Here is a 14,925-nt window from a genome sequence, read left to right on the forward strand (position 1 = left end):
TTACTACTGGCTGAATAAACGGCTTTGTTGTTATCAGGTGCCATCAAGTCGCCTATCACCCATAGTGACCTGATGCACAATGGAAGGAAATAGTGCCCAGTCTGGCCCTATCCTCAATTATTCCTGGACTGGAGTCCATTGCCACAGCAATTGTGTCAGCCTATCTCCTGGAGAGCCTTCCTCTCCTTTGCTGGCCCTCTACTTTATCCATCATGATGTCCTTGTCCAGTGACTGGTCTCTCCTGACAATATGTCTAAAGTATGTAAGGCCAAGTCGTTCCCTCCTTGCCTCTGAGAAGCAATTCTTGCCTGTGTCTTTCTACATAGGTTGGTTTGCCCTTTTAGCAGCCCATGGTACTTTCAATATTCTACTCCAGCACCCTAATTCACGTGCATCAATTATTCTTTGGTCTGCTTTATTCAATGTCCAATTTTCACATGCGTTTGAGTCAATGGAAGCTACCATGGCTTAGGTCAGGTGCACCTTAGTCCTCAAAGTGACATCATTGCTTTCCAATACTCGGTAGGGTTCTGTGCAGCTGATTTACCGAGTGCAACTTGTCTTTCGAACTCTGGACTGCTGCTGACAGGGGCATTGCTTGTGGATCCAAGCAAGAGGAAATCCTTGACATCTGCAACCTTTCCACCATCTATCATGATGCACATGAGTCCAGCTGTGAGGATTTGGGTCTTTTTTTGCATTGAGTCTTTATCCATACGGAAGACTACAATCCTTCATCTTCATCAACAAATGCTTCGAGTTCCCCTCACTGTCAGCAAGCAAGGTTGTATCATCTGCCTTCTGCAGGTTGTTAATAAGCCTCCCTCCCATCATGGTGCCACCTTCTTCTTCATATAGCCAGGTTCTCAGAGAATTTGGTCAGCATACAGATGGACCAAGTATGGTGAGATGATGCACTACTGATTCGCCCTTTTCCTGATGTTAAACCATAGAGTATCCCCTTGTACTGTTTGCATAACTGCCTCTTGATCCATGTACAAGCTCCCCTGAGCTTGACAGGGAAGTATGTCATGTGTTAACAAGGTTGTGTTGTCTTCCTAGCACTGGTTGTTAATAAGCTTTCCTCCGATCCAATCAGGAAAGGCATGTGACTGGGTTCGTTCCTCTCACCATGCTTATTCAATCTGTATACTGAGAATATAACCAGAGAAGCTGGCTAGATGATGAGGAATGGGGCCTCAGGATTGGAGTAATATTCAGCAGTAGGAGTGGCTCTATCTAACCCCCTCTGGGCTCCCTAAGGCCATGGGGCAGGGAGCAGAGAGCTTCCATGGTCCATCCTGCTTTCATGATTCTGACACCCACTCTTCCTCTTACTGCACTGTCCATCTATTCTGGGTTGCAATGGTCACACAGAACTCACAGATAATGGGGGGTTATTAAGGAAACTAATAGTTTATCACAAGTCAGGATCAGTACAAAGTAAGGACAACAACCTTTTGGCTCTTTTGGACATCAACTAAGTCTCCTTCAGTTTCATCTCTCAGTCAAGTGGTCTCTTTCCTTTGTCTTCCTGGTCGCAGAATCTAGCCTGCCAGTCACTCTACCACACGCTTCTATCTTCTTGGGTCAAATAAGGAAGTGCCTCCCAGTCTTGCCCTCCTAGCCATAGTCTCTGATGCACATGTCTCTGTGGCCTCCGCTGCTTCTGGCGGAGATCTTCAGCATACACTTTCCTCTCTCCTGGACGTCAGAGTTGATTCATCCTTAGAGCCAGTGGGGAGCTGATGAAACTGACCTGTGCCCTGTAGACCCCTGCCATCATATGGTGGCAGTTACACACATTTGAGGAGCAGAGAGAGTAAGAAATTCCACTCCCCCACACTGCTGTTTATAGATACTGACTTGTGGTAACATTTTAAATTACCAAATAAACTCCCTTCGTTAGGACGATTGTCTGTGAGTTCTCTGTCATGCTTGCAGTAAATTGTCCCAGCCAGCACAAGTAGAATGTCTTGGAAGGAACGGTTGGTGTCAGAATAGGGACAGAAAGCTGCAGGGGCAAAGAGGCATGTCTGCCTGCATCTGAGGCGATTGGCCTGGGACCAAGGTGGAAACGGATTCTCCTTCTCACATGTGTGGGAAGAGGAGTTGAGAGATAGCCTTGGCCCATTTTTCTTGAATGTACATGTCAACCTTATTGATAATAGTCAAATTTGGAAACATCTCAAATGTCAACCAACAGACTAATGGATACATACAATGTAATCTGTCCATGGAATGAAAATATTATCCAGGCAAAAGGAAAGGACATAACGTAGTTCTGAAACATGCTACAACTTGGAAAATATTCTAAGTATTAAGAAGCCAGTTGCCAAAGACAATGAGTTATGATTCCATTCATATAAAATGTCCAGAGTAGGGAAAGCTATGTAGTCAGAGCTAAGAAGTGGGGGAGGAGTGCGTTGCTGTAGGGGTATGGCTTTTCTTTCTGAGGGGATAAAGAGGTTCAAAAATTGATTGTGGTGATGCTTGTACATATCTGTGCATATACTAAGAAGCCATCGGATTTTATATATTAAGTGGATGGGCAGGGATTGGGAGTTATATCTCAATAAAGCTGTTAAAAAACTGGTGCACTTGCAGTTTCTAAGAGTGTATAATGTGTGGCCTTTCTAAGCATGGGTTTTCATAATTAGATAAAGAAAAATTAATTAATTTTGCAACGTTCCGAAGACTGCCATTATAACTGAATCAGCGATTTCTTACTGGAACCTCACTACATAGATGGGCACACTGTGATGTTTGCGTGCCTCAGAGCTTTGCTGATCAGGAGATCAATCATGAGGACACCTGTGCTGGCAAAAAGATGACTATTCAAAGGGGAAAATACACGAATTTTTGAAAGAATGTAATACATAAATCTGGATTTGTAAAAATGAATTACAGGTTTTATAACTGTGTTTAGATTCATAAAATACCTTTTATAACCTTAAAAATAACTACACTAAAAGTTTTCATTGCAAGAATAAAAACTCTTAGCCCGAGACTCTCCTTTATTCAATCAATTATGATATGATTTTTTAAAAATAACACAAGGCTCTTTAGTTATTTTGGAGGAAACGCATTAAAGATGACACCAGAAAGTGTAAAATCGATGGTCGCCATGCTGCCGCACGCGAGTACATGTAGCTGGAAAATGTGAGAAAACAACAAAGTATATAAGGTTGAGCCACTTAACTTGTTGTGTTAAATAATTTTGTAAAATTATCTTTGCAATGTAAAATATGAAATTGAAGGTTAAATCAATATTAGCCTCTTCAAAGCACGAAACCATTTTTTTTAGGATCCATTAAGTCATGAAAGCCTTTACAATTTTGGCTATAATTATAATCTTGTGAGTTGTGATACGTAATAGTGTTTTATAGCAAGTCGTTATCAGATGCCACCCAGTCAGTCGCAAGTTGTGGAGACCCTGTGTACAGAACAGAACCATCACCTGGGTCAGGACCACCCTTCCAATTGTTAGGCTTGAACCCGTGTTTCAGCCAGTGTGTCAATCCAGTCCATCATGGGGCTCCCTCTCTTTTTTTGCTGACACTTTACCTAGCATGCTCTTTTCCCCAGGGACTCCTAAGAATATGCCCAATGTTATCCATAGTTCATTATCATCTACGTAGTTGGAAACCTTTGCGTAGTCAATGGAATGCGAGTAAATTATATATATATATATATATATATATATATATATATATATATATATATATATATATATATATATAATTTTTTTTCTCGGCCTCATGATACTAATGATATCCCTTGTTTCACATTTGCTCCTGAATCTGGCTGAAATTTCTGGTGACTCTCTGGCAAGGTCCTGGCTGCAGCCTGTAGAAGAGTAGCAGCTAAATGCAAATGAAAATAAGAGACAAAGCCTGGACCAAGGAAAATAGCTCAGCCAAACTGTCCAATGTGATCTTTTCTAAAAGGGGCATTAGGTAATGCTGACACATTTTAATAAGACAAAACAATGTAAACATAATGCATCTATCTAGTTAATTAATCAATCAGAAACCATAGAGTATAAATAATTATTGAACTAATTCTGAAAGGAGACAGAATTAGCATCATTAATCATCAGGCATAAATCATTTGATTCAATAATAATCCTGGAAGAAAGCTTACTATCGTAGTAATTTTACAGTGAAAGCTCATAATCATAATAATGTCAACTGGAATATATGGTGCCTTCAAATATCTAAAGGACAAAAACTGGTTTTGGTTCAATTAATATTGTGAAGATACATTAACTTCGACGGAGTAGGAGGATGAGTTTATGAAAGCCACTTCAATAATGATCTCTGTTCTAGAATTTTCTAAAAACCCATTAGCTTCCCCATCCTACATAAGCTCTAATTCATTGGCACTGTGCTTAGAAAAACAAACAACTAAAAAAAACCCAAAAAACCAAAGCTGAATATTAAAATAGGAAGGGAAAGCAACAAAACAAAATCCAGTGGTGAGAAGTTTATTCTGAATTACTTTAGCACCATATGTTCTCAAGAACAACTACTCCGTAGGGTTTGGTGTTCTTCTATGGTGTTGCTGGTGGGTACTCACTGCCAACTATGAAGCTGATAAAAGCACTCCCTGCTTCCCAGTTAATTCTGACTCATAGCAGCACAACAGGAGAGGGTACAACAAGGGAGAAATCCCCGTGGGTTTCCAACACTGTAACTCTCTATAGGAGTAGAAAGCTTTGTCTTTTTCCCCCTGAGCTGATGGTTTCAAACTTCTGACCTTCTGGTGAGTGCACACCATTTATTCACCCAGATGCCCCTATGGAGAGGCAAATATATATTCAATGACTATTATATTGTCTATTTCTAATGGCCTTTTAGAGCCGCCTAACACAAAGGGTGATCTGCTTGTTGTTACTGGGTATAGTTCTGTCTGATAGCAACCCCATGCATTACGGTGTAGAGTTATCCCATAAGGTTTTCTAGGCTGTAATTTTTATATAGGCAGATCAGTGTCTTTCTCCAGTGCAGGAGGGTGCTTTTGACTGTATTGTAGTGTGCATAAATAGCTAGTTTAATCTGTCTTCAAACATTGGATGGTTAGCAGTAAGATTCCATAGATGTTGAGACTGGATAAGAATATAAGAAACTATATAGCACACTATGTTCTTGACTTATGGGGTCATGAGTGACATTGGAGGAACCCTGGTGGCATAGTGGTAACTCATTGGGCTGCTATCCCCTAGATCAGCAGTTCGAAGCCACCAGCCTGCTCTGTGGTGGAAAGGAAAGGGCTTCCACTCCAGTGCAGAGTTACAGTCTCAGAAACCCATAGGAGCAGTTCTACCCTGCCCTGAAGGTTCACTATGAGTCAGCAGCAACTCAGTGGCTGTGAGTTTGGTTTGGAGTGAAATGAGTTCTTGGAAAAAGACACAGTTTCTTGATTTTCACTGAAATTGTTGACATATTCTAGTGAAAAGAATGGAAAGGTAAAGACGAAGCGTTCTGCTTTAGTTGGGCTTAGCTTAGTTTGGGGAAATTTAGGAATAAGGTGAGTATTGCAGTATGTAAGACAAGGACAGAGTATTTTGAAAATATAAGAATTATTTTTGAGAGTATGAAAAAAAATATCTGTATTTTATATTGCTAAAGTAAAAAAGAAAGACAAGCCCATTGCCAACAAATTGATCCCAATCATAGCAATTCTATAGCAAGGTAGAAATCGTCATAGGACATAGTCTCAGAACTTTACAGAAGCAAACTGCTCATCTTCCTTCTGTCTAACGACTGGGAGGATTGAGCCACCAGCCACCCAACACCTTACCCGGTGCACATTCGTATTCCTTAGAAAAGGGGGAGTCTGATATAACTGAGAGAACATTGACCATAATATCATTACCTCAAGGTGTAGGCAAAAAGGCTTTGCTTTTATACAGGCAAAAGGACAGAGCGATGTGACCAAGTTATAAATCTGTTTATGCTGAGATTGGGGTATATTCTGAGAGGGGCCCTTATGGAAGGGTTGTTTGTTGGCTCAAGCTGAGGGAGGGACACATTTCACAGACTTGGGGTAGGAGAGAGATGTTCAATAAAAATTTGGTTGATTGGTCAGCGAGAACAAAACGTTCAGCTAATCACTTTTAGATGGTTGGTCATGGACTAAAATACACGTTGGCTCAATGGCGAGGTGCTCAGCGGCTGACTGGCAGACTGTGGTGGAAGCCTGCCAGCTTCTCTGTGGAGGAAGCTGTAGTCTTCTGCGGCCCTCAGGTCCACGGCCACGGAAATCCTATGGGACAGTCTGAGTTCACCCTGTTTCCCAGGACCACGCAGTCCAGGTAACACTCACATTGTCAGTATTTTGGACCGATGTTAGTAAAGATTGAAATTATGTCTGCTGAACAAGAAAACACTGTATATGGGCTTAGGACAGGCAGAGGAAAACCCTTTCCTGGGTAACACTGACTGATTTTCTATTTCGGATCATCTGCTGAATTGCTCAGCTCAAAGACCAAAAAAAATGAGTTTTTCACTTTGTCAGGTGATTGTCCGAGGCATGTTTGTTGAATTCAATGTAAGTGCTCATACACGTACTAGGAGTTCAATTGAATTTGTAAAGTGTGTAGAACATTCACATCCTGCATTCATGTTTTTGCAAGTGGAAACTTTATGAGACTGAATGAGAAGCTTTGCTTTTTCTTTCCTTTCTTCCTTTCTTTCTTTTTATCTTTATTTCTTTACTCTCTTTCTCTTTCTTTCTTTCTTTCTTTCTTTCTTTCTTTCTTTCTTTCTTTCTTTCTTTCTTTCTTTCTTTCTTTCTTTCTTTCTTTCTTTCTTTCTTTCTTTCTTTCATTCCCCCTAGCAGGGCAGCACAAAAATAAATTTATATAAAATCTGTAATGTGGCTGAGATGGTGCACTTTCTCATTATCCCTGGAAGATGGTGTGCCATCCTTCATTTAGAATTTAGAAGTGAGTGGTACATAATAGCCTAACTGGTGTGGGTTGATGAAAAACAGTGGGGTCAAGGGCAGTGATGTTGGTAGTGGAGAGGGGAGATAATTGGAAAGGAAGAGGCATGTAGATCGGAGTAAGCTATTTTTTCCATCTCATTGGATATTGCTTTGTGAAACCAGCGACTCTATTTCAGCTTCAGGCACTCAGCTTAAATAAATTGGCATAGTTTTTCGGCTCATGCTGACAATTGAAGGACACTTAGATTTGTATTATTGAGAGCAATGGCAGGTAACGGGAAAGCCTGTCTCGGTTCACGTGTCTCAAATGTGCTAATCTCAAAACTTTAGTGATCACCATTTTTTATTTTATGTGTTTTTTTTTTTTGAGGGAGTGTGTATTTATTTATTTATATATTATAGATCTAGAGTCACAGATACAAAAAGAAGCTAATTTGCCGATTTACTCTAATATATTTCCCTTTTTAGTGTTAGCATTGGGATCCAAACCTAAACCTGGGGGTCTCAGAGTGAGGTCTCAGTCCGTGATGTTTAGGGGGCATATTGATGGGGAATGGGTCATCTGTTCAGGAGGATTTCTACTCGGTTCTCTGGTGAAGAGGGTCCCTGAACTGGTCTAGACAGGGCAATGGGGCTATGGGTGAGGGATAGAGAGCAGTGGTGGATGGGGTAAAAGAACCACAATAAATTTACCCTGAACATAAACCAGCATGTTGAGTATCCCAATAATTGCACACTAAGTCCTCTGTCTTGAAATCCCCAGGAAATAAAATAGCAAAGAAAACAAAAAGCACAACATTCCAGTGATAGGTGAAAACCTTTTAAAATGATATAATGGAACATTTCTAGAGAAAATTAATCTGGCCATTTGTTTCTTCTAGTATGTTGCTGCTTCCAGGTCGCACAGAGTGGATTCTATGTACATGAGAAGGAAGTATTTCCTGGTTGTGCACCATCTTCAGAATTGTTGTATTTGAGCCAATTTTTGCAGCCCCTGTGTCAGTCCCTCTCATTGAGAGTCTTGCTATTCTGCACTGCTTCTTCTCCGGGCACTGGGACGTCCTGTAACCTATCTGAAGTACATGAGACAGTCTCATCAGCCTGCCATCGAAGGCACATTCTGGCCATACTTTATGCAAGACACATTTGTTCATTCGTCTGGGAGTTCCTGGTATATTTAATCATCTTTATCCACACCAGTTTAGGGCAGATTCCTTAGCAAACATTTCACCATCAGCTAACATGAGCTTGATTACATTGTACTCTCCAATAGACCCCTCAAGAAGCAAAAGCAGTGCATTCCCTTTTGATCATTTGTGCCTTCTCTATATGTTTTTTTTAAACCACGGCCCTATTTCCCCTATAATAACCTTGCAATGGGTATTTTTAAGAAAGTCCTACCAGCTTTGTAACACCTGCAAATGGGATTATGGGTGTGATTACGAAGGAACAAGGGAGATAAATTAAATTGCCTAGGTGTTTAGAAATGAAGAATATCACAATATACGTCAAATATAAAGTAATATTCCCCATGTCCAATTTTAAAACAAAAATGGTTCGTCAATAAAATAGATCACTATAGTAAAAATTCCCAGAACCAACTGAGCACAAATATCACATAAAATTACGTAGGTCCATTTAAAAAATAAAACATCTGCAACAAAAGTACCCCTGAGTTTTTGTCATGGGCTGTCAAGGATGGAGTAGACACTCCACAAATCATTTTCCTCCTGTGTAAAACACAGGCCAGATCTCACGTACTCTGGACAGGTTGTCAGGAGAGACCCTAGAGGACATCATGCTTGGTGAGTGGTGGTTTGATGGACACGGGGCCTGCCACAGTGGACTCAAACATTAGAACCATTGTTAGGATGGCAGACTGGGTAGCATTTTGGTCTGCTGCAGACAGATAGTGTTGCTATGGGTAGGAGCCACCTCAAGGGCATTTAACAACATCAGTAAAACACAGGCATTCACTTAAACAGGCGAGTACTTTCAAACAAAGGCACTCAGCAATATTTCCGATAGAGCTTTGGTCTTCCAAAATCCCAGTAAGGTTGGAAGAAAGTGAGAAGAAAAAAAAAGTAGTGGTAGGAGAAGAAGGTCGGAGACAGAAAGATGCCTGCCATGTAAAGGCTATGGTTAGCACTTTGGATTTTCCTGGAAGCCATTTAACCCCTCTGGGATTCTGTTAGATGAAGAACTCCATACATGATTTTATCTAGAACATTCCTTTCGACCCTGAAGTCGTTACAAACCTGATTCCTCAATGCATATGGCTGCAAGACAAGAACGAAACACATGGCTTCAAACCACGCTAATAACATTATAGAGTGATTGCAGACACAAGAAGAATTTCAAAATACTCAGTAAGTAAACTGAACACACCTGTGCTAAGATTATTTAGAATTGGCCAAGTACTCAGATGGAATGAAATTATTAACTGAAGACAAGAATCTTACAATGTATTCTTATCCAAAGATTGTCTAAGGCATGCATTGAATAATCTTGAAGCACATCCAATACACCAACATTAACATATAATGCCCTTATACTCTAAAAAATATACTTGCCCTTCAATTAATTTATCCTTTCAGGTACCAATATTTCCTTGCATTAGGTTGTCTCTTATCAGAAGAATATGGAAAGACTTGAGTACTTTCATTTAAATATTTGGGTGGCTAGAAATCAGTACCATCTTTCTTCTCTTAATGGACTTAGGAGAATGTTTGTACTTTCAAATAGACACCAGGTGGTTCTTTGGACTTAAAGTTTAGAGTCTACCATAGTATTCTGCTGAAGCATGACGGGTCCAAGAAATATTTGGAAAGTGGAATTTATTTGACCTGAAGGTTGATTGGGTGTAAAGAGTGAGGCAAAGGCTTGACTGAAATATGTGATAGAAATTTATGGCTTGAGGGTCATTATGAGACAGAATGGAATCAATGGCAGTTTGTTTGACAGCTTTATAGAAATATTTACTGTTATGGAAATGAGGAAGAGGGGCAAGCTTACTTTGGAGAGGAGAGAAACAAGGAAATAAGCGAAGTTCAGTTTCCAATGTATTCATGGGAATTTCAATAGAAAATATAAATAAATGTGCTGGTGTGATGATCTTCTCTCCACCCAATTGTTCTATATTGTTGTTGTTGTTACACTTCCTGATCTCATAATATGTATGTTTCAGCCTCTTCTTCCAGCCTCTTCTCAATCCATCTTGTCAAGGATCTTCCTCTTCTTCATTTCACCTCTACTTCACCAAGCGTGATGCCCTTTTCCACGGACTGTTCCCTCCTGATATTCTGTCCAAGGAGCCTGGGGCCTGGTTCACTGTCCTCATGTCCAAGGAACAATCTGGCTGTGCTTCCTCGCAGGCAGATTTGTTGGTTCTACGGCAGGCCTCAGTACTTTCAGTCTTCTTCACTAATACTACAGTTCAAAAGGATCGATCCTTCTTTGCATTTCTTTTTCATTGTGCATGTTTCATATGCATGTGAGCTTATTGAAAATACTATGGTGTCAGTCAAGTGATATCCTTTCTATCAATTTTAAAGAGGTCTTGGACAGCCCAATATTTGCCCAGTGCTATATATCCACTGCTTTCTTGACTACTGCTTCTGTAAGCATTAGATTTGGATCAAGCTAAATAAAATCCCTGATAACTTCCACTTTTGCCTTTGATCACGATGCTATCTATTGTCTATTGAGGCTTTTGGCTTTATTTATATTGGGTTGTAATCCATACTGAAGACAGCATTCCTTGATCTTCCCTGTCAGGAAGCAAGGATGTGTCCTCCGCATGGGAATAACTGTGTGGCTAAAAATCAGGACATTGTGTGCCAGGGTTGTAGCTTTTTACCATACTTATGCAATCCATGCGCCGAACGGATATTCAGAAGAGCTAGACCACATGAAGCAGAATACAGCATCAGGATTGGAAGAAATTGGTCTATGTTCACAGGTTATTGTTTGATCTCAACTGTGACTTAAAAAAATCTCGTCCCTTACTCTCTGGCTGCTAATCATGTAGGATTTCCTCCTAAAGTTCCAATATTGAAATATGATTGTAAATTAAACAAATGCATTCACATTGAAATTCAATACGTTCCTAATAAAGGAAAATTCAATTTGAGGACACCGTTGGGCCTGATGAAAGGCAGGGTATTTGGAATTGCCTTGCATACTTATGAAAGTCGTGTATTTAAGCTGGAAGAATGGAGAGGACTTGGTGCATTCGAATTATGGCCTTGGCCAAGAGCCATATTGCCCGAGAAATGAACAAATCCGTCTTGGAAGAAATGTAGCCTGAAGGACGTCTAAAAGTGAAGGTGACAAGACTTCGTCTCGCCGATTTTGGACACGTCATCAGGAGAGAGCAGTCCCTGAGAAAGGACCATCATGCCTCGGAAACTGGATGGTCACCCCCCAAAAAGGGGGAAAGCTTCTAGGAGGCACATGAAACGGTGGCTATGACAATGGACTCGGAGATGACACCATTGACAAGAGTTGCAAACACCAGGAAGTGTTTTATGCGCTTTGGGCCACCATGAGTCGAACCACCCAATTGTACCAACTACAGCAACAATGGAGGACTACGTCTACCCAGGACAAACATCTTCCTAACTTTTTTTTCTTATGACATAGTTGCGATGATTTGTGAAAGCTAATCCAATGTGTCATTCAAGGATGTTGACCCGTCTAGTTAACTGTGCAGTGGGATTTTGACTAATGGGAGATTGGTCAGTTTTGGCGATCACGCTTCTTCAGCAGTCTGCTTTGTAGCACCTTTCCCACCGGATGCTTGGCTTGAGAGTGAGGAAAATGATTATAGTGGCTGGGAGTTGATCCCTCTCAGTAAATGCCATCAACTCAATGGAAGTAATTGCAAACATTATCAGAAACAGTGTCTGACAACCTGTATCTTATAAATAACTGATCCAGTGCCCTGACCATGGCAGCCGCGTGGAAATCCTCATTCCCTCAAGGCTGGCTTTGTGTGGAGAGTTCCGTCGCTACAGGAATGACACAGTAAGCACATTCATTAGGAAAGTCTAATGTCACCTTGAGCCTGGCAGCTGCAAGTAAATCTAGCCCACAGATATGTTCCTGTTGCCTGTCAATATTGTGCTGTTATTTCTAACAATTGGAATAATTTGGTGGGTTTTTGGACTTGAGTTGCTGCAGGTCTCACCATTCTCAATGTTTAGTTCTCTTAAGTGCTACCATGGTCCTTATGGACATTCTTTCATGATCAGCTGGTCCTATAGGCATCTAAGCTCGTGGCTTTTATCCCCATCTCTTGTCTCGTTACTGTTGTTTTAGAATGAGAGATCATAAGAAATAAGATAGATAAAAATTAAGAATATATTTAGCACAGTATGACTTCTATTTTGTTAAGAGACAGCAGTAAATATATCTCCAGTAATTTTTAAAAGATAATGTCATTTTATATTAAAAACGAAGTACAGGGCTGTGATCATGGTGAATATATACGTGGAGATATCAAAAAACACTCTCTTCATTCAGACATAGATGCATTTATGTAATCCTCTGAATCTCGCCCCCCACCCCCTTGGTTTGTAGCTGAGTGAATAAGAATCCCTGGCAATGATATAACCCGAGTTAGATACAGTTGATTAAAAAAAATATTTGGGGACCCACAGTTCTGGACTCTTGTCTTATGGACAATGAGAAAGCACCATATTTGTCAGTAAAGTATTGAAGTGCCATAGCTGATCTGCAGTGTTCAAGTGACACGTGGTAACAGATTATGATGGGTCGAGGCCATAAAGTTCAGCCGACAGCCTCATCTTCTTTCCCGTGGAGCAACTCACGGGTCTGAACCACTGGCCTTTTGTCTTAGCCGTCCGGCACTTTACCCATCGTGCCACTAGGGATCCTCATCATGCCTAGGAAGTAGTGTTATCCTGGTAATTCATATTTATTTCTACAGTTGCAATTATAAAGTAACTAGTGTGGTGATAGAACGATATTTCCATAGGGCTGTTTCCCACACAGGACTCAGTATTCCAAACTCGTAATGAAGTAAACATGTATTTATCCGTTACAGTCACTGTTCTCACTAAAGTTTATGCCATCACATGTGTTGTTTCCAAACTAAAGAGTCAGCTGACCACCAAGAGACAAGCTGATCACCAAGCTAAAGGTAGCTGAGCGCCTGGCAATTAGGGTGCCCGTGAAAGAATCACATCCTTAGGGGATGGCATTCTGCCCTTTGGTTATTGATGCGTAGGGGCAGAATATGCTACGTAAATGCCTTGCTTGGGCCACCTTTGATGGCATGATGGCTTGTGCAGACCTGTGTCGAGTTTGGGTAGCTAATTATTTTTGAAGAGTTTGGCAGACTTGTTTTGAGGTTTTGCAGGCATTTACAGGAAAAGCACACAATGCAAACTCCTTCAGGTCATGCATGACTTTGGGTGGAGAGAATATGTGACCACTTGGGTTACTTTTTGAGTACAGTCTAGATAATTTCATGATAGGTCACTTGCGAGTCAAATATCTCTTCTCCCTGCCCCTCTTTTTTCCTTTTCAAGTTCTATGCAAACTTGAATGCAATTAAGACATTTCTATAATCTCTCAAGCATTATTTAGAAAGATACTTTCTATCTTCCAGGGGTCTTAGAAAACTGTGATTTTTGTCCACCCTAACTAATAATATGTGGAATAGAATTAAGGGTTATTAAGCTCACTATTAAAATAAATATATTTTATTCCAAATTCTCATTTACATTATTATTATAATATATATGGTAGATAGATAAACAGATATACTTTATCTCTAATCTCGTTATCCAGAGGTAGGATCATTGATTATATATATATATATATATATATATATATATATATATATATATATATATATATATATATATCTCCACAAATTTTTCCTTATCAATATTACACAAAACTTCCCTTTAGAAGGCATGCAGAAGGTTATAAGATTCATTTTGCCTTGCATTGAATAACTCCATATAGTATAATACATTTCTAAACATAAGATTAGCATGAAAGTTGATTTACAAAAGCCTCTTTTCATGATTATACTAAAACAGTCAGCACATATCTGTTGATAACTAAAATACAGATTTAGGCTTCGAGGTCTTTATATTGAGATATGGCATTAGTTCAGCACTAGTTGAAGCTCCGAAGTTTTTATTGCTTTTATAGACTTATTCAAGTTTTAAATCAACACTAGGAAACTGTGGGCTGAATAGATATAATGAGGGATCTTACATATGTAACATATCATTGATATTTTCATTAAAATTTGATAATAACTTTGATTTCTTTGAGAAGTTAAACAAATCCTCCTGCATGCAGAAAAGAGTTCATATCTTCTTTTGTGTTGAAAAATGAATTTGACTTTAACATAACTTGCTCTAAAAATAGACATCATGCTTTCATATGATTTATACTTTCTTTGAAGCAACCTTCTGTGTCGGTGCTTTTTACTTTATGCAGGTAGCATGAAAAAATGAGTTGTATATACGCCTCCATTATCTCTTTGATTTGTGTATCTCCATATGCTTTAAAATTGGGCAGAAAGTAGAAATTTGTGGGTTTTTTTTTCAAGGGAAATGCAAAAGCATAAAATGAAGTGAAAGCAGAGTAGTATACACTATCTGAAAAAACAACTAGAGATTGGATTTTTTTAGTTCTTTTGGACAGTGTATGGATAGTGTTTGTCACTGGAATAATGTGGTTCATTTATATTGTACCTTTTCTTCTGTAGAGCTTAGTGCTCTTTATGGGCACTCTCATTAATCCTGAAGCCTAGCTGTTAGTGAGGGATTTGGCATCTTTTGGCCTTACCTTATGGCTTGAGAGACTGCATTTTAGGGACTGTCATTGTATGGGAATTTACAAAGGATTGCAAAAACCAAAACCACCACCACCACCACAGCAGAAAAACAGCTCATGGGGTTAATATTAATGCGTGGACCATA

At 39.7% G+C, this 14,925-nt stretch overlaps 1 protein-coding gene across 5 annotated transcripts in view; it reads left to right on the top strand.

The window, feature by feature from the left end:
• Positions 1-14,925, top strand: part of NAALADL2 (N-acetylated alpha-linked acidic dipeptidase like 2) — a 1,559,949-nt gene that overhangs the window by 1,104,479 nt on the left and 440,545 nt on the right. The gene's annotated exons all lie outside the window — the stretch shown is intronic.

Source organism: Tenrec ecaudatus, chromosome 8 (assembly GCF_050624435.1).
Source record: "Tenrec ecaudatus isolate mTenEca1 chromosome 8, mTenEca1.hap1, whole genome shotgun sequence".
Lineage (NCBI taxonomy): Eukaryota > Metazoa > Chordata > Mammalia > Afrosoricida > Tenrecidae > Tenrec > Tenrec ecaudatus.